Source organism: Mauremys mutica, unplaced genomic scaffold, assembly GCF_020497125.1.
Source record: "Mauremys mutica isolate MM-2020 ecotype Southern unplaced genomic scaffold, ASM2049712v1 Super-Scaffold_100099, whole genome shotgun sequence".
Classification (NCBI taxonomy): domain Eukaryota; kingdom Metazoa; phylum Chordata; order Testudines; family Geoemydidae; genus Mauremys; species Mauremys mutica.
The window spans coordinates 1,327,656-1,347,786 of record NW_025423266.1 but is presented as its reverse complement, the minus strand read 5'-3'; the positions used below and the strand labels follow the sequence as shown (position 1 = coordinate 1,347,786).

Here is a 20,131-nt window from a genome sequence, read left to right as displayed (position 1 = left end):
GAGGGTCTGGGAGCAGTCTCCTACCAGGAAGTGGAAGGTAAATGTAAATCTATAGCCTTTGCCAGCTGAGGACTGTCTGATAGCGAAACTCGCTATCCCATCCACCAGCTGCAGTTCTTGGCCTTGAAATGGGCCATCACTGAGAAATTTCCAGACTACTTGTCCGGTGCTCAGTTTCAGGTATGGACAGAGAACAATCCACTGACTTCTGTGTTATCAAGGGCTAAGCTGGATGCTACAGGGCAGAGATGGGTGGCTACTTTTGCTAGCAATAACATCAGCATTCAATACCAGTGAGCTGGTATAATAGGGAGTGTGATTTATCAGGATCACCAGTTCTTGGCTGGGGGGAGGATGTCAGCAGGGTCAGAATGAACTCTACCCTGCCATCTGTTGGTGATGTGATGCAAAGGCATTTAGTTGCTGATGTGCATGGTCACACCCACCCCGTATTGCATGATGGGGGTGCTTGTCCAAATGGTGATTTTGGCTGCTGTGGGATGCCCAAACTCTTTCTTAATAGGGCAGGAGTAATAAAGTGTAGTAATCCTGATCATATGAATCAAAAACAGTAGTACGGTACTTAGCAATTCATGATTTCGGGACTCACCAGAACCTACATAAAAATCGTTAGACAAGGGACATGGGTTCCAAAGAATAGCAATTTAAGAGAAATTGAAAATAGCTATATGTGTTTAACATCATGAGATGCTTCTAAACTCTCTAAATGCATATTTTATGGTTTTCTTCTCTCTTTAGTTGAAAAATAGAATTAATTATTATCCCATTACAAATAATGTGTTAAGCATACATTTAAAAACTTAGACAGATATGTAAAAAATTGAGTTATACTGAAGGAGGTGGACTCTGAGGCTACTTAAAAGCTTAAGTTCGTAGGAATATAGTTCGGAATGAGAACCTAGCAGAAAAGTTTTGCTGGAAGAGTTAACAGAGCGAGATTGTTAGTCACAGGTCAGTGGGTGGGTTTATGAAAATACTGGACTCTTGGACGGGAGCGGGGGCACACAACTTCTGTGGCACATGCACCACCTCTGCAACTAACGTTTGCTACCTCACTCCCTAACAACACACCTTTTACCTCTCAGGACCAAAATACACCGTGAAAGAGATCTAACGGCATAAGCTTAGGGTGAGCAACTGCAGCACTCACAACAATTTGAAGAGATTCAAAACCGCCTCTTCCTCTGCCTTTCCACACCAGGGATAGCAGAAAGGACATCAGCAGCACCTGCGAGAGACCAACAAACATGCATTTCTACATCCCTCCACGCGCTGCCGTTAGGAATCCATACCCCTTAATGGTGAGTACTTTTCAGGCGAGGGTGACGCTCTCAGGCCTCAAATGCCAGGTACAGTTACTCTGTCCTTGATCCAAAATCAACAGGAAAATACACTGGATTACTCCTGCCCCAATAACAAAGAGACTGGGGATCCCGCAGCAGCTGAAATGACCGTTTGGACAAGCACTCCCATCATGCAATCCGGGGTGGGTGTAACCATGCAAATGACATCAGCCCCAAAAGGCCTTGACGACAGATCACCAACAGATGGCAGGGTAGACTTCATACTGACCCTGCTTCAACTAGATTGTGGCAAAGATTCCAAAACACCGAACGTTAAAAGTCACCTAACGCGGGTCAATCCATCCTCAGCGTCGTAACCGCTCGTTATACTCCACACCCGAACGTAGCCCTCATATGGACAACATACCCTCCTAACTCAGTGTCTGTACGTTAACCTTTTACCCCCAGTCAGGGCTTTTGCAGATTATGTATTCCTTATGCCACCCCATTTTAAACCGAACTTTGCACCCCTTGGGTAAGCTGTACGTTGTTCCCTGAGCACCAGAAACTTCTATGCTGAAACTCTGTACCGTACACTTTTTTTTTCTTTGAACCTCATCTTAATAAAATGCTGACTTTTGTTCGAGATCCCAGCTCCTCTTCCTTTGCAAGGCGTGTGCGTTCGCTCTGCGTTTTAGTCTGCCAATACGGCGGGGGGCGATTGAGTCAGAGGTGCTTGCCTGCTGCAGACACGGATCCAAGGCTGAACCTCGTCCCCCACAAGTGTAACTGAAAACAGTTTAAGAAGTGCTCCCGTCTCCAGCACTCAGCTACCCAGCTCCCAATGGGGTCCAAACCCCAAATAGATCCTTTTTACCCTGTAGAAGCTAGCTGTAAAATCCTGTGACCAGGGCAGCTGCCTAGCAGCCTGCGCATCTGCCTGCCAGAGCGAGGGCGTGTAAAGCACTAATCCGGATAGTGGCAGCTAGGTGGCAGGGGGAGAGTGTGAAGAAGCAGCAGAGTGGCACAGCGGGAGCGTGCTGGGCCCATAACCCAGAGGTTGATGGATCGAAACCATCCTCTGCTACGCGTGCGCTTGTTTCTTTTCCCTCTGGGCCTTCAAGCAAGCCGGTGACCAGCAGAGCACCAAGAGCCTGGGCCATGAGGCAAGAGGTGGCTGAGGCGAAGCGGCGGCCTGCCAGGGAGCTCCCCGGCACCTCTGGCTGCCTGGGCTGAAGGCAAGAGGCAGGCCTGGGCGTGGCGAGGGCCTCCTGTCCAGGAATGAGGCTGCAGTGCTTCCTGGTCCCCTTTTCCCACCCACACCGGCAGGCGGCTGCTGCGGGAGAACACGAGGGAGGCTCTGGGGGCGCTAGGCAGCGCTGTGTGTGTGGCTGTCAGGGGAAAGAGCCGAGGCTCCCGACTCGACCTGCCGTTGACTCGCGTGGCTCTGCGCGCTGTCAGCCGGGGCGGGCCAGGCCGCGGACTTGACTCAGGCTTGGGCCGCATGGCCGCGCTTTCCTGACGAGGCATGAGGCAGGCCAAGAGCTTTGCACAGCGTACAGGGAAGTGGGAGGGAGGTGTCTTTGAGCCGGCCTGTCTCCTCCGCTTCTCCCTTGCCGCTTGGGCAGAGGCGGGAAGGGAGCGAAATGTTCCCGGGTGAAAGTTTTTGTGCTCGGCTTTGAGGATTAAGCCTGAGCCTCCGGCACGGCTGCTGGCAGATGGGTTTCTGAATGGCATCCAGCCTGCTCTTTGGACCACCAGCTGAAAGCACTGAGGCCAAGAGGCAGCAAAATGGGACCTTTGAGGCTCCCCCCACAGGCCTCAGGGAAGCAAGGAAGTAGCACAGGCTTAGCGTCGTCCTTGGGTGGGCTCGAACCACCATCCTTTTGGTTAACAGCCAAACGCGCTGACCCATTGCACCACAGAGACATGGAGGGGCAAGGCTGTATTGAGCACAAAAGCCAGGAATCAGCTCAGGGTACGGTATAGCACATGCATGCAGTGGTTAGCCAAGCAACAGCAAGGAACTGGACTGCTATGGAAGGAAAGTTCTGTGGGAAGGAACCGAAAAGAGCACCGGGGCTGTGGTACAGCGCTCGCATACACTTTCTTTGGCCTGTTTTGCTGGAAGAGTTAGCAGAGCGAGATTGTTAGTCACAGGTCAGTGGGTGGGTTTATGCAAATACTGGACTCTTGGACGGGAGCTGGGGCAGGGGGGGGCACACGCACCACCTCTGCAACTAACATTTGCTACCTCACTCCCTAACAACACACCTTCTACCTCTCAGGACCAAAATGCACGGTGAAAGAGATCTAACAGCATAAGCTTAGGGTGAGCAACTACAGCACTCACAACAATTTGAAGAGATTCAAAACCATCTCTGCCTCTATCTTTCCACACCAGGGACAGCAGAAAGGACATCAACAGCACCTGCAAGAGACCAACACATCCATTTTTACCTTCCTCCACATGCTGCCATTAGGAACCCATACCCCTTAAGGGTGAGGACTTTCTAGAACAGGGTGACGCTCTCAGGCCTCAAATGCCAGGTACAGTTACTGTGTCCTTGATCCAAAATAAATGGGAAAATACACTGGATTACTCCTGCCCCACTAACAAAGAGACTGGGGATCCCGCAGCAGCTGAAATGACCGTTTGGACAAGCTCTCCCATCATACAATCCGGGGTGGGTGTGACCATGCAAATGACATCACCCCAAAAGGCCTTGACGACACATCACCAACAGATGGCAGGGCAGACTTCATACAGACCCTGCTTCAACTAGATTGTGGCAAAGATTCAAAAACACTGTCCATTAAAACTGACCAAACGCCCGTCAATTCATCCTCATCGTCGTAACCGCTCGTTATACTCTACTTCTGAACATACCCTCCTAACTCAGTGTGCCTAAGGAGGGGTGAACCTGCCCAGGTCAGACACGGAGCAGGTCAAAACTCCTGTGCTGATCAGTAGTGGGATTGTGCCTGTGAATAGCCCCTGCAGCGTAGCCTGGGCAAGACAGTGAGACACGGTCTCTTTTTATACAGACACCCCCCCGTAGAGCCTGGGAGGGGGGATGGGAGCACCCACACGCTGGGGATTCTGACTTGGGGGGGAGGGACGCACCCAAGCAACACGGATCTTGAAAACGGGAACAGAGACACCCACAGATCCGGGATGGGGGAAGCAGGGGAAACCACACACGGGAGCTAGTTCATGGGGTGGGGGACAGAGACACCCACCAGAGATCCTGGATGGGAGCACCCACATGATGGGGATCTTGAACTGGGAGGAGGGAAGCACCATGCACCAGAGGTTCTGAAGGGTAACAGGGACACCCACACACCAGGTGTCTTGCAGCAAGAGCTGCGGTCTTGATTTACACAGGGCGGTGATGGGGAATTAACCACGTCCCTTGCGGAGCTTGTTCCACTAGATGATTAGCCTCATTGTCAGGGTCGGCTTTAGGAAGTGCGGGGCCCAATTCGAACAGTTTCGACGGGGCCCCGGCAGGGATGACTAAAACAAAAAAACACTTAAAAAAACCCCTTTCATTTCTTCCATGTATTATTTACTTTCCATGACTATATAAATAATAACAAAATTATCTATTACATACATTGCATCATATATTAATTAGCTGATTTGCACTTTCATATCAGGAAAAGAATTTGTTTTGATAGTTGTACAACTGATTTTCTTCACTATTTTATTAAAATTTATAAAATATTTCCTTGTTAATATAAAATTGCCCCCATCCTTTCCCCCCCCCCAGTGCCGCCCGGCCCCGTGGAAACAAACCCTCCTTCCCCAGCTCCGCCCCATCGAAGCAAGGTTCAGGGGTGGGGGCAGGAAGAAACGGCACACATGGGGTGACCAGATCACAGCAGTAAAATAGGACCTGCCCCCCTCCCTGCTGGCCCCCACCATCACACCCCTCTTCACCCCCTAGCCCCCTGCTGGCTTGCTGCGTCCCTCCTAGTCAGTCCCCCCACACCACTCGCCTCCTTTCACCTTCTCCCTCCCCTGCCAGAAACCCCCATGCCCACCCCTAGAACTCCTGCTGGCTCACTGCTCGCCTCTGTGCCCACCCACCACTTACCCCCTCACCCTGCCCCCCAAGTATAATGCCTCATTCAAAGTCCCAGGGGTCACTATATTACTGCACACAGAAGTCAGTCAATGCAGTTGTAGATAAATCTCTGCTTTATGCATTTTTGTATAACTTTTATATGACTTTGTATTGAACCTTGGTAATATGTTATAGCAGGCCCTAAATGTAGTGTAATTAAGGTAAAAGAAAAATGTCTTTTTGCTTGGAGTAGAATAAGATCTTCCCCCCACTTTGTAATCAGTTGCCCTGTTGAATGGATGAGGTGTGAATTAGGAAGGTGTGGAATGCAGCACCTCCAGACACCTGCAACCCTTGGAGAGGGGCTGGGAGCCAGATGGAGGAGAGCTTTGCCCAGGCTGTGTGGGACGGAGTTTGGGTGCTGGGTGCAGGCTCTGGGCTGGGGCACAGGTGGGGTGCAGGAAGGATGGAGGGGTGCAGGCTCTGGGAGGGAGTGCGGAGGGCTGGGTGCAGGCTCTGGGACAGAGTTTGGGGGCCGGAGATGGGGTGCTGGGTGCTTGGGGGGGGAGGGGAGGGGACTGCCATCACATGTGGCTTCCTTCCTCCTCTGCTGCCTCTCACCATAGCCTCGGTGGGGAATGGGGCTGCCCCTTTGTGATGGAGTAGGGACTGTTTGTGTTCCTGTTGAGGTGAGAGCCAGGTATTCAGCTGTAACATGAGCCTGGCCTGGGGGAGGGGAGGTCGTCACCTCTGGCGGGGGCTAGACAAAGGGAAGGGTGGAGTGGAGTCAGTCTTCGGTTTGGGAGCTGGCGGGTGGGTTTTCAGGGGATCCTAGGCTGGGATCCAAGCACCCTGAACCCCCCCAGAAAGGCCAGATTGAGGGGTCCTGGCTCTGAACACAAGCTGGGCTGTATCCTGTGTTCCTGTTGTTCAATAAACCTTCTGTTTTACTGGCTGGCTGAGAGTCACTGTGAGTTCAGGAAGAGGGGTGCAGGGCCGGACTCCCCCACACTCCGTGACAACTGGTGGCGGCGGTGGGATCGACTGCACCCCGTGGACGGCGCTTCCTGCAGTAAGTGACTGGGGAGCAGTAAAACGAAGGGGCGATTAACCCCTGGGAGAGTGTGACCAGCGAGAAGGACTTTGCAGTAACAGGGTCCCCCGGGGGATCACAGCGAGCGATTCCAGGGGCGGAGGAGTCTGCAGCTCGACCCTGGCAAAGAGGTGGTGACCTCAAGGACTGGCACACTAGGGGTCCCCCTGGAACCCGTGGGGAGCGGCGAGCACCCCGGCCTGTGAGCAGCCAACAGGAAGATGTATGCCAAGCAGCGCAAGTGCGACCTGGTGGAGCAGTGCAAGCAGAGGGGGCTGCACTGTGGGAAGCTCACCAAGGCCCAGCTGATTCCCCGGCTGGAGGAGAGAGATCACAGGAATGAACCGGTCCCTGTCTCCGAGGGAAGCAGCCGGGCAGATGCAGCGCAGGCACCAGTGTCTGTCCCCGCTGGGAGTGGTCAGCCGGCCGCTGAGGGCTCCCCGAGACCTCCCACCCCTAGGCCTAGGGGGAGGAGGAGCCCAGCTACCGAGGGCACCGTGATCCCCCCGGCCAGCAGGGGATCGGCCCGGCGAAGCTCCCCCACCAGCCGGGGATCGTCCCGGCGACGCTCGGCCTCCATGGAGTGCAGGCGGCTGGACTTGGAGAGAGAGATAAAACTGAGAGAGCTGGAGGAGTGTAAGGAACAGAGGGAATATGAGGAGAGACAGAGGGAACGTGAGGAGAGACAAAGCCAGCGTGAGCTGGAGGAGAAGCAGAAGCAACGCGAATACGAGGAGAGGGAGAAGGAGCAGCAGCGCAGACATGAGCTGGCCCTGGCCCAGCTGAGCAACAGTAAGGCCCCGGCTGCGGTGAGTGAGGGGGGGCCCAAGCCTACAAAGAGCTTCGATAAGAACTTCCTGGCCCGGCATAAGGAAGGGGAGGACATAGACACCTTCCTGACGGCCTTTGAGAATGCCTGCGAGCTGCACAAGGTTGACCCTGCAGACAGGATCCAGTTCCTTACCCCCTTACTGGACTCCACCGCCGTGGAGGTGTACAGCCAAATGAAAGGGGCGGAGGCAGGGGACTACAACCTGTTCAAAGAGGCCCTGCTCTGCGAGTTTGGGCTGACCCTGGAGATGTACCGGAAGAGGTTCCGGAGTCAACATAAGACCCGGGAGGTCACATACCTACAACTGGTCAACCGGGCGCAGGGGTACACCCGCAAGTGGACAGCTGGGGCCCAAACTAGAGAGGACCTGCTTGACCTATTCGTACTGGAGCACCTGTATGAGCAGTGCCCATCCGACCTGAGGCGGTGGTTGATGGACCAGAAGCCGGAGAACCCACAGCACGCAGGCCGGCTGGCCGACCAATATGTGGACAGTCGGGCAGGGGATGGCAGGGAGGAGTCTCGAGGGAACAGGCCTGCCTCAACGCAGAGAGAGAGTCACCGTGGGACCTCCCAGCAGGGCCCTATGGAGAACCCCCACAAAAGGGGAACGTCCAGCGTCAGGTCCACCCGACCCACTCGAGGGGACCCACGAGACATGGGCTGCTTTCACTGTGGCCAACAAGGCCACATACGGGCCCAGTGCCCCAAGTTCAGAGGCAGACCGAGCAGACCCAACCTGCAGAGGGTTGACTGGATAAAGACCCAATCGGAGGAGGGGCAACATGCCCAAGAGAGGGGGGCTGGCAGCGTCCCACCTGGGAAGGAGGGAGGAGGGCCCCAGGTCAGCGCCTCTAGGGGCCTGGATGCTCCGGACACAAGGTTCTGCTACAGGGTGGCCACGGGGCTGCCCCTCCGGAAACAGTGCCTGGTTTCCCTGGAGGTGGATGGGAGGAAGGTCACTGGGTACTGGGACACAGGCGCAGAGGTGACGCTGGCCCGGCCTGAGGTGGTGGGCCCAAATCGGATGGTGCCTGATACCTACCTGACCCTGATGGGGGTGAGCGGGGCCCCATTCAAGGTGCCCGTGGCGAGGGTGCACCTGAAGTGGGGGGTCAAGGAGGGCCCCAAGGATGTGGGGGTACACCCCCATTTGCCCACAGAGGTGCTAATGGGGGGGGACTTTGAGGCCTGGCCAGGCAATGCCCGGGGTACCCTGATCGTGACCCGTAGTCAGAGTCGGCGCAGGGCACTGCACCCTGACAACGGGGAAAGTACTCTGCCCGAGGTGCAAGGCCCTAACCTGGTGGGGAGGGAACGCCCAGAGACACGACCCAGAGAGGCTGCGGCCTCAGACCCAGCCGGTGAGAGGGAGCAGGTCCCCATCCCTGTCCCAGCTGCTGAGTTCCAGGCCGAGGTGCAGAAAGATCCCTCCTTGCAGAAGCCCCAGGACCGGGCTGACCTCAATGCAGCACAGACCATGAGGAGAGGTTGCAAGGAGAGGTTCCTGTGGGAGAAGGGGTTCCTGTACCGAGAATGGGCTCCCCCCAGGGAAGTGGAGTCATGGGGGATTAGGAGGCAGCTGGTGGTTCCCCAGAAGTTTCGCCACAAGCTCCTGTACCTGGCCCATGACATCCCCCTCGCCGGGCACCAGGGAATCTGGCGCACCAGGCAGAGGCTGCTTCAGAACTTTTACTGGCCTGGGGTCTTTACCCATGTCCGACAGTACGGCCAATCCTGTGACCCCTGCCAGCGGGTGGGGAAGGCCCGGGACAAGGGGAAAGCAGCTCTGAGGCCTTTGCCCATCATAGAAGAGCCTTTCCAGAAGGTGGCCATGGACATGGTGGGACCTCTCAGCAAGGCGACCCGGTCAGGGAAGAAATACATCTTGGTGGTGGTAGATTTCGCCACTCGATACCCCGAGGCGGTGGCCTTGTCCTCTACCGAAGCAGACACCGTGGCGGATGCGCTGCTGACCATTTTCAGCCGGGTGGGGTTCCCCCAGGAAGTCTTAACGGACCAGGGGTCCAACTTCATGTCGAAGTTGCTCCAGTCCCTGTGGGAGAAATGTGGGGTCCGACCCAGCTGGGCCTCAGCGTACCACCCCCAGACCAACGGGCTGGTGGAGAGGTTCAACGGGATGCTAAAGATGATGCTAAAAACATTCATGCACCAGCACCCACAGGACTGGGACAAGTACTTACCTCACCTGCTGTTTGCATACAGGGAGGTACCCCAGGAGTCTACTGGGTTTTCGCCTTTCGAACTGTTATATGGAAGGCGGGTAAGGGGGCCCCTGGACCTGATGAGAGACGAATGGGAGGGGAAGGCCGCTCCCGATGGAGAGTCGGTGGTGGAGTATGTCCTGACCTTCCGGGAAAGACTTACCGAGCTCATGGGCCTGGCCAGGGAGAATCTGGCCCGAGCCCAGAGGAAGCAGAAGGTCTGGTACGACCGCATGGCGCGAGCCCGCGCCTTCGCCACCGGGGACCAAGTGATGGTTCTCATCCCCGTGAGGAAAAACAAACTCCAGGCTGCCTGGGAAGGGCCCTTCAAGGTTGTCAAGCAACTAAATGAGGTAAACTATGTGGTGGAGCTGTCGAACCGGGCTCATCACCGCCGGGTGTACCATGTGAATATGATGAAGCCATATTATGACCGGGGGAATATGGTGTTGGCCGTGTGTGGGCACTGGGAGGAGCCGGGGGATGACCCTCTAGTGGATCTATTCCCAGGGACAAAGGCTGGATCCCCCCTGGAGGCGATTCCCCTCTCTGATCAGCTGACCCCGGCCCAGCATGCTGAGATCAGAGGGGTGCTGCAACTATACCGACAGTTGTTTTCCAACCAGCCTGGGCACACTAAGTTGACTGTCCACCGGGTGGAGACTGGGGCACACACCTCGATACGATGCTCCCCTTTTCAGGTTACCGGGAAGACTGCCCAGGACCTGGAAAGGGAGGTCAGGGACATGCTGGCTTTAGGGGTGATCCAGCCGTCCGCCAGCCCCTGGGCCTCCCCAGTGGTGCTGGTCCCCAAGAAGGACGGGTCAATCCGGTTCTGCGTGGACTATCGAAAGCTCAATGCCATCACCGTATCTGATGCCTACCCCATGCCAAGGCCTGATGAGCTCCTAGACAAGCTGGGAGGCGCTCGGTACCTCACGACCATGGATCTTACAAAGGGCTACTGGCAAGTGCCGCTGGACGCAGAGGCCAGGCTGAAATCGGCCTTCATCACCCCCCTGGGGCTCTATGAGTTTCTGACCCTGCCCTTCGGCCTCAAGGGAGCGCCGGCCACCTTCCAGCGCCTGGTGGATCAGCTACTGAGGGGGATGGAGAGTTTTGCTGTGGCGTATATTGATGACATCTGTGTCTTCAGCCAGACCTGGGAGGACCACGTGTTCCAGGTTGGACAAGTGCTGGACTGACTCCGGGAGGCGGGGTTAACCGTAAAGGCTGAGAAGTGCAAGGTGGGGATGGCTGAAGTATCTTACCTGGGCCATCGGGTGGGGAGCGGCTGCCTAAAGCCGGAACCAGCCAAGGTGGAGGTGATCAGAGACTGGCCCACTCCCCAGACCAAAAAGCAGGTCCAGGCCTTTATTGGGATGGTGGGGTACTATCAGAGGTTCGTGCCCCACTTTAGTGCCATAGCCGCCCCCATCACTGAGCTGTGCAAGAAGGGGAAGCCAGACAAGGTGGTCTGGACCGAGCAGTGCCAGGAGGCTCTCCAGGCACTGAAGGAGGCTCTGCTCAAAGGCCCAGTTCTGGCAAACCCAAACTTTGACAAGCCCTTTATGGTGTTTACCGACGCCTCAGACACGGGCCTGGGGGCGGTGTTGATGCAGGAGGATGAAAAGGGGGAGAGACACCCCATCGTGTACCTGAGCAAGAAGTTGCTATCCCGGGAGCAGAACTACGCGGCCATCGAGAAGGAATGCCTGGCCATGGTGTGGGCCCTGAAGAAACTGGAGCCATATCTCTTTGGGCGCCGCTTCACCGTGTACACCGACCACTCTCCCCTCACCTGGCTGCACCAGATGAAAGGAGCCAACGCCAAGCTCCTGAGGTGGAGCCTGCTCCTGCAGGACTATGACATGGACGTGGTCCACGTGAAGGGAAGTGCCAATCTGATAGCGGATGCGCTGTCCCGGATAGGAGGCCATGAACTTCCCCAGGTCACTGGGCAAAGTGACCCCGCTCAGTTCAGTCTCGGAGGGGGGAGAGGTGTGATGGAGTAGGGACTGTTTGTGTTCCTGTTGAGGTGAGAGCCAGGTATTCAGCTGTAACATGAGCCTGGCCTGGGGGAGGGGAGGTCATCACCTCTGGCGGGGGCTAGACAAAGGGAAGGGTGGAGTGGAGTCAGTCTTCGGTTTGGGAGCTGGGTGGTGGGTTTTCAGGGGATCCTAGACTGGGATCCAAGCATCCTGAACCCCCCCAGAAAGGCCAGATTGAGGGGTCCTGGCTCTGAACACAAGCTGGGCTGTATCCTGTGTTCCTGTTGTTCAATAAACCTTCTGTTTTACTGGCTGGCTGAGAGTCACTGTGAGTTCAGGAAGAGGGGTGCAGGGCCGGACTCCCCCACACTCCGTGACACCCTTGCCCAGTGTTTGCAGGAGTGGTGGCTGGGGGGAAACCCAGTCAAACTCGGGTTTTACTCTTTTGTTGATGGGTCACTTTAACCCATTACACACCCTTTTCCGCCTCTCTCACCCCGCTTTTCTACTGGGCTTGTTTGCTCTTTTCGGTGGAGCCAGATGAAAACCACAAACCTCAGTGAGAGCAACAGGCTGGAAGACTAGACTGAACCCACCACCCAGCCTAGTCCATCCCAGAGCCCAGGACTGAGGGCAAATGTCCCCCCACCCCCAGGCCACCTTCCACTCCTGGCCTCTCCCAGCACTGCCAGAGATTCTGTATGGCTGCATGAGGCGGGATTTCAACTAGACTCCCCCCGCTAAATTCACCCCTGTTTTGCAACCACTCTGCACCAAGAGCACCTTCCTTCCCTGCCCTAGAGCTGCTGGATGGCTAGAAAGCTGAGCTGGGCATTTGATTGATCTGGAATATTATCATGCCCCCCTCAAAAAAAACTTAATATCCCCACAGCTTTGGGGGAGGGGAATAGCCCCCCCCCCGAAAGCTGGTCTAATTTATTGTTGTAGGGCAAACGAAGGAGCCATAGTTTAATGGAAATATTCAGCCCCTACAGATCTTGCAGCAGGGAAAGCAGAGTTGATGGGAAGGGAACTGGTCTGGATAGGAGCCCCCGTCCTCTTTCTTTGCAAAATAATTTGGAGAGGGGAATCAGATCACTCCGTGCCTCAGTTTCCCTTCTTGCCGGGAAGTGGGGGAGGAGAGATAAGTCTCAGCCTGCCGTGTTGCAGACCTTTCGCATTCTCCCCTCTTGATGTATTTGGTTTCCTCCTCCAAACCTCCCTCTCTCTCTCACCTGGAGTTCACAGCACTAAGGGTATGGCTACACTGGCGAGTTGCAGCGCTGGTAGTTTGCAGCGCTGGTCGTCCAGCTGTGCAGGGCCAGCGCTGCAGTGTGGCCACACTGACAGCTACCAGCGCTGCAGTGTGGCCACATTGGCAGCATTTCCAGCGCTGTACTGAGAGGTGCATTGTGGGCAGCTATCCCACAGAGCACCTCATCCCGTTTTGGTGCCATTTTGGCGCTGAGTATTGTGGGAAGGGGAAGGAAGTGTGTGGGTCATTCCGCTTCCTGTTCCAACGCCCCGTGGTGCATCGCTTCACTTCCCAGCAGTCATTTTCGCCGTCCACGTTTCTTGCCATTGTGAGTTCAGCACGCTGTGAAATGGAGCCTGAGCTGCTGAGGAATTTGCTGCTGACTGTCGCCAGCACATCACGTTTGGCAGTTGAGCTATTCCTCCTTCAGCTCCAAAGTGACAGTGAGGAGTCCGATGATGATATGGATTTTCCTAAAGCGGGTGACATGAAATTGCTTGTGGCGGTAACAGAAATGCTCAGCACCGTGGAACGCCGCTTTTGGGCTCGTGAGACAAGCAGTGAGTGGTGGGATCACATTGTCATGGAAGTCTGGGATGACGAGCAGTGGCTGCAGAACTTTCGTATGAGAAAAGCCACTTTCATGGGACTGTGTGCTGAGCTTGCCCCCACCCTGCGGCGCAAGGACACAAGATTGAGAGCTGCCTTGATGGTGGAAAAGCGGGTGGCTATTGCAATCTGGAAGCTGGCAACTCCAGACAGCTACCGGTCGGTCGGGAACCAGTTTGGGGTGGGAAAGTCGACCGTTGGAATCGTGTTGATGCAAGTTTGCAGGGCCATTAATCGCATCCTGCTAAGGAGAACCGTGACTGTGGGGAACGTGCAGGACATTGTGGATGGCTTTTCAGAAATGGGTTTCCCTAACTGTGGAGGGGCAATAGATGGGATGCATATTCCTATTCTGGCACCACCCCACCTAGCCTACGAGTACATTAATCGCAAGGGGTATTTCTCTATGGTTCTCCAGGCGCTTGTGGATCACCGTGGGCGTTTCATTAATATTTACACAGGCTGGCCTGGAAAAGTGCATGATGCACGCATCTTTCGGAACAGTGGCCTGTTCAGGAAGATGCAGGAAGGTACATTTTTCCCAGACCGAAAGATCACAGTAAGGGACGTTGAAATGCCCATTGTGATCCTTGGGGACCCCGCTTACCCATTAATGCCTTGGCTCATGAAACCCTATACAGGGAAGCTGAACAGGAGCCAGGACCGTTTCAACTACAGGCTGAGCCGATGCCGAATGACTGTGGAGTGTGCTTTTGGCCGTTTAAAGGGGCGCTGGCGGGCGCTTTATGGGAAGCTAGACTTGGGGGAAAGCAGCATCCCTGCGGTTGTATCCGCTTGCTGTACCCTCCATAATATTTGTGAAGGGAAGGGTGAAACATTCAGCCAGGCATGGACCAACGAGGTGCAAGTCCTGGAGGCTGAATTTGCACAGCCAGACAGCAGGGCTACTAGAGACGCCCACCACAGGGCAACAAGGATTAGGGATGCCTTGAGGGAGGAATTTGAGGCTGAAAGCCAACAGTAATGTTTTTTTGCCTTGACCAGGAGTGACGTGCACTGGTTACAGTGCTTTTAAGTGCCTGTGTTTTCATTGGGGTTTGTTATCTTTCACTTTATGCAATAATAAAAACTGTTTCATAATCAAAGAAATCATTTATTTAAAAAAAAGGAAGTACACGGGCAGGGGGGTTGGTTGTTGAACTGTACATTCATAGTTTTGCATATGTACTGCCAGGAGTGCTGTGCACCTCAGGATTGTACTGTTGCATGGTGATGGGGGTTGAGTGCAGAGGGTAAGGGTCGTAGTTCTCTGGGCTCATAGGTGACCGTACAGGTGTCGGGGGCAGCTGGTGATGGTGTAGGTAAGAACCTGGATGCTGGGGAACGGGACTTGGAGCTGACATTGGTGCATAGGGGAAAGAGGTTTGGGAGGGTGGGGGTTTGGCACGGTAGTGCTCTGCCTGCATTGCTACCAGTGACTGCATACAGTCTGTTTGGCGCGCAATGAGGTTTATAAGCTGCCTTGTGGTTTTCTTCAGCGTCAACGCCTTTCTCCTGCTTTCTGTTTCCCTCCAGTGCTGCATCTTGTCTCTACAGTCATGCGCATTTTTATTCTCTGTTGCACACTGGTTCATAACTGCCTTCACCAAATCTTCTTTGTTTTTGTTAGCTTTCCTCCTCAGGTTTTGAAGCTTTCTTTCAGTCACTGATAAGACCGGCCCAGGACTACTCAAGGTCACTGTAAAAATACAGCAAATGATACATTTTAAGAGAGCTTGCATTGTGTATAATCTGAAGTTATTTTAAAGTCTCACAAGCATTCCTCACACATTTCAGCAACTGCTAGAGAATTCACAGCCTCCCAGAAATGGTAATGGTAATTAACCCTGGGTTTCCTTCCGCGGTGTGCTCGAGCAGGGTGCTTCTTGCTTCATGGCTAGACTGCCTGTTTTTGGGCTTTGTTAAACGCAGCACTGCCATGTCCCCAGGAATTAACCCTGGGGTTCCTGCCGCGGTCTGCTCGAGCAGGGTGCTTTTTGCTTCATGGCTAGACTGCCTGTTTTTGGGCTTTGTTAAACGCAGCACTGCCATGTCCCTCAGGAATTAACCCTGGGGTTCCTGCCGTGGTCTGCTTGAGCAGGGTGCTTTTTGCTTCATGGCTAGACTGCCTGTTTTTGGGCTTTGTTAAACGCAGCACTGCCATGTCCCCAGGAATTAACCCTGGGGTTCCTGCCACGGTCTGCTCGAGCAGGGTGCTTCTTGCTTCATGGCTAGACTGCCTGTTTTTGGGCTTTGTTAAACGCAGCACTGCCATGTCCCTCAGGAATTAACCCTGGGGTTCCTGCCGCGGTCTGCTCGAGCAGGGTGCTTCTTGCTTCATGGCTAGACTGCCTGTTTTTGGGCTTTGTTAAATGCAGCACTGCCATGTCCCTCAGGAATTAACCCTGGGGTTCCTGCCGCGGTCTGCTCGAGCAGGGTGCTTCTTGCTTCATGGCTAGACTGCCTGTTTTTGGGCTTTGTTAACCCTGGGGTTCCTGGGGTTCCTGCCTGCCGCGCTATGCAGTTGGGGAAACCAGCACTGAAACACTCCCTCCATTTCCCACAGGAGTTAATACTTGAAGATATCTCCCTTCTGCGGGTTACCAAAGAAGCAAGGGAGGGTCTCCTACAACAATGCGGATTCCGCCCTGGCCCTTATGCAGCTTGCCTCTGTGCAAGCATGGTTCCCCCACCCCTCCTGGAACAGTGGCACGGACGCGTTAGCCTGAATGGGACAGGGACCACAATGGCTCTCCCTTTAAACTTGGTCACGCAAATTGCCTATGCTCTTGCAGAAACTTTTGAAGAGATTACAGAGGCAGATTACTGCGACGTGATAGACCACATCAATGGGATATTCCATGTCTAGGCATGCAGCCATACCATCCCCCCTCCTCTCCCAAAACCTTTGCATTGCAATAAAAGCTGCTTACCTGGGACCTGCTCCTGTGATTCTTCTGCACCAAGTTCCAGGGGCTGCGACTGGCTAGCTTCCTCCTGGCTTGAGAAGAGCTCCTGACTGCATGCCTCCTGGGACTCCGGGGTATCTTCCCCCACCACAGTAGCCTCACTGTCTGCCTCCCCCTCCCCCTCCTCTACCGGCTCTGAACTGTCCATCGTGGTCCTTGGATTTACAGAGGGGTCACCCCCATAAATCGCATCCAGCTCCTTGTAAAACCGGCAGGGCGTGGGGGCACTGCCGGATCTGCGGTTCCTCTCACGTGCTTTGCAATAGGCACTCTGCAGTTCCTTTACTTTTACCCTGCACTGCAGCGCGTCACGCTCATGGCCCCTTTCCAGCATGGCTCTCGATACCTGGGCAAAGGTATCATAATTCTTACGGCTAGAGCGCAGCTGTGCCTGCACAGATTCCTCCCCCCAAACACTGATGAGGTCCATCAGCTCGCCATTGCTCCATGCTGGGGCTCGTTTGCCACGTGGAGGCATGGTCACCTGTAAAGATTCACTGATTGCATTCCACACCTGGCTGCAGCAAACAGGAAGGGGATTTTTAAAATTCCCGGGGCATTTAAAGGGAGGGTCACCTGAGGCCAGGGAAGTAGAGTCTGACCTGATGAGCAGAGTGGCTGAACAGGCATTCTGGGATACATCCTTATACCCTGGAGGCCAATCACAGCGCTGGTGTGTGGCCACTCTTGATGACCAGTGCTGCAGCACCAGCGCTGGAATCCTTATTCCCCATGCCGAGTGAGGTGTACGGCCAGCGCTGCAGCCAGGGAGTTGCAGCGCTGGAAGTGCCTTGCAGGTGTGGCCACTTACTAATTGCAGCGCTGGTGGAGGCTTTCCAGCGCTGCAAATCGCCAGTGTAGCCATACCCTAAGTACCGGCTCGGGGCTTTTTTCCTGGGTTACGTGATCCCGACTTTAGTTTTGAACCAGACACAGGCAGGCACCAACTCACCCTCAAACAGCAACACCATGTAAACCACAAAACCAGCCCAATATTACAAACCTGCGGGGAATCACAGGGGCAAACACTCACCACTGGAAGCCCCAGCAGCTGCTCAGGTGAGTGAGGTCACGGCAGAGATTCCTGTCTCCCACCGAGCCAGAAGCCCCCTCGGCGTCTCCTCCAGGTGAGTGCTGGGGGTGGGGGAGGGGAAGGAAGGCTGCAAAGCACATGTGCCTTCCCCCCCCCTCCCCCCTCCTGACCTGCAACACCCAGGCGGCTGCCTCTGCCTCAGCCGGCCAGGGTCTCTCGTTGCCTAGCAACAACAGCTGCTGCTTCCGGGACAGACGCTGCCATTGTGGGGCCCTCTCAGGCGCGGGGCCCAATTCGGGGGAATCGGGCAAATCGGCCTAAAGCCGGCCCTGCGTGCAGCCCTCCTCTTCCGCCCTGACTGATAGGGGGGAGTATTGAGCCTCCCTCCCTTCAGCATCCCTGGGGAACACCAACGCCGCCCAACTGACTTTGGGCCAGTAGGTCAACCAATAGGGCTGCCTCCTAGGCCAGGCTGCAGCCCAGCTTCAGGACTCAGAGGAAATGGAGCTCGCATCCCTACCTACAGGACTCCAGGCACGGCCAGGCTTCTTGATCAAACATCCCCTCTTGTGCTCAAGTCACAATAGCTAGCGGGCAAAAGACAGGCTTTCATGGCATTGGAGAGAGCAAGATCGAGCCTTGGAAGACCCAGCAGGGTTTGTGGCACAGGAATTGCCCTCAGATCCTACCGAGACTTCAGCTCAGATTGCAGGATTCAAAGTCCCGAGTGCTGCTCTTACACCATGGGACCAATAGGGAACCCCCAGACCTCTGCTGAGGATGACCCTGTGGGGGCAGCCCTGCATTTGCTCACCAAGTTGTCATGCAGCAGTTTGCTGCAGCTCCCAGAGGCCTTTCTTAATCCAGCCTGAGAGGCCAGTGGGCATGTGAGGAAGTTGCCCCTTCAGTCCCAGGCAGTACATGGCCCTTCCTAGTGAAAAGCCAAGTCCTGGGGGAAAAAAGGTCAAATAACACCCTAGAGAGATGCCTTCTTCCATTTTGAGAGGAAGGGTTCCTGCTTCATCTGACCAGGGACTTGAACCCTGGACCCTCAGATTAAAAGTCTGATGCTCTACCAACTGAGCTAGCCAGGCTCACATATAAAAGAAGCAAATTTCATGCAGATGAGAAACTCGTCATGAAAATGAGGGCAGGAAACAATACAGAAAACCTGCTACTCGTGCTCTCTTAGCAGTCCTAGCCCCAGCCTGCTCCTCCATCCGGCGCCCTGAGGCCTTATTCTTTTTTTAGTTAAATATCAAATCCAGGAGAAAACACAGTTATACAAAGCAAAACGAAATCACAAACAGAAATGTCATTGGAAATACAGAAATAAAAAAGGAAAATGCAATTCCCATCACTTTATTGTTTCTGGGCCATTCCTGTATCGAGAGCACCCGCGAAGGTCCCTGTCTGCTTATGAGAAACCTGGAGGAACTCATACCACAGCCTGAACATGAAACTCAACTGCTCCCAGGTGCTGCAGGAAAACCCTTTCCCTGCTGTGACGTTGCACTCCATAGGGTTTTATGAAAATATGCTAATAAGTGTGAATATAAAGTGACTGGACTATGCTTCATGCAAAAGGTCTCTTGTAAGGTATCATTACACAGCTTATAATCTACTGTGTGTGTTCATCCTATTTGTATGAACCGATCATTCCTGTATCTGAAACTAGAAATATGAACTATAACTCTGAGGTCCTGTTGTAATGATGCAAAGTGTGGGCCTTTAATAGTGGTTTGGACTCTTGATGGCTCCCATTAACCAGGACAATTGACTGGAGATGGCTCTGTCCTGCACCATTTGTGAGTCAGGCCAGGAAGAATGATAGCTTGGGGGTCTCACAGGACATGTGACCATGTCACCTGGTACAGGAATCCATCTTAAACCTGGGGCTTTTCCCCAGGAGAGAGACAAAAGATTCCTGCCTTGTACCAAAGCTATATAAGGGGGTGGAACAGAAGAAAGGTGGCTGCAGTCATGAGAAATCCGCTAGCTACCACCTGAGCTGGAACAAGGACTGTACCAGGCGAAAAGATTGGGTCCAGGCAAGAAATAAGTCTAGTCTGCGAAAGAAGCTTATTGGACGATCTCTGAGGGTGAGATTTGATCTGTATTGAGTTTCATACTGTATTAGGCTTGGACTTGCATGTTTTTGTTTTATTTTGCTCTATGAAGAATACAAGTTCCACAGAGAAGGAAAAGTTAATGCCATAGAGAAGTCTCTCTGTGTGTGAGAGTGTCTAGAAACCACTCTCCTCTAGTTTCTTTTCTCTGATTTCCTGTAGAAAATCTGAAGCAGGGAGCAGAAGCCATTGCCTTCTCTGAGGCTTGAACTCAGGACTTTCAGATTATGAGACTGACACGCTACCAACTGTGCTAAGAAGGCTTGGAAAAGCTTTAGGCTCAGTGTATATAGGACCCTTCTACAGCAGTGACTGGGGCAGGGAAGGAGCCAGGGGTTTGCTGGAAGAAGCAGGGAGCTCTGCTGCCCACAGACCTGTCCAGGCAGCTTTCTCAGCAGCAAAGAAATCAATTCATGCTGCCAGTGAACAATCTACTGGAACTAATGGCAGCACAGGGGGGATGTTTCCAAGCTGTGCACCTACCTCTTCATTTTAGAACTTACTCTCTTTTTTTCTAGCATGGCACTTTCCATGGAAATTAGGCAAAGCAAACTACACAGGTAAGAGAAACAGGCTGGAGAAGGTACATGGGGAACAGAATCTAGTGCTCCACATAAG

At 54.1% G+C, this 20,131-nt stretch overlaps 3 non-coding genes across 3 annotated transcripts; all 3 read right to left on the bottom strand.

Moving 5' to 3' along the window:
• Positions 1–3,159: 3,159 nt before the first annotated feature.
• On the bottom strand, positions 3,160–3,233 carry TRNAN-GUU. Its single transcript has one exon. It is a non-coding gene; the product is annotated as a tRNA-Asn (tRNA).
• A 15,172-nt stretch (positions 3,234–18,405) lies between these two features.
• TRNAK-UUU lies at positions 18,406–18,478 on the bottom strand. Its single transcript has one exon. It is a non-coding gene; the product is annotated as a tRNA-Lys (tRNA).
• A 1,225-nt stretch (positions 18,479–19,703) lies between these two features.
• TRNAM-CAU lies at positions 19,704–19,776 on the bottom strand. Its single transcript has one exon. It is a non-coding gene; the product is annotated as a tRNA-Met (tRNA).
• Positions 19,777–20,131: the final 355 nt, after the last annotated feature.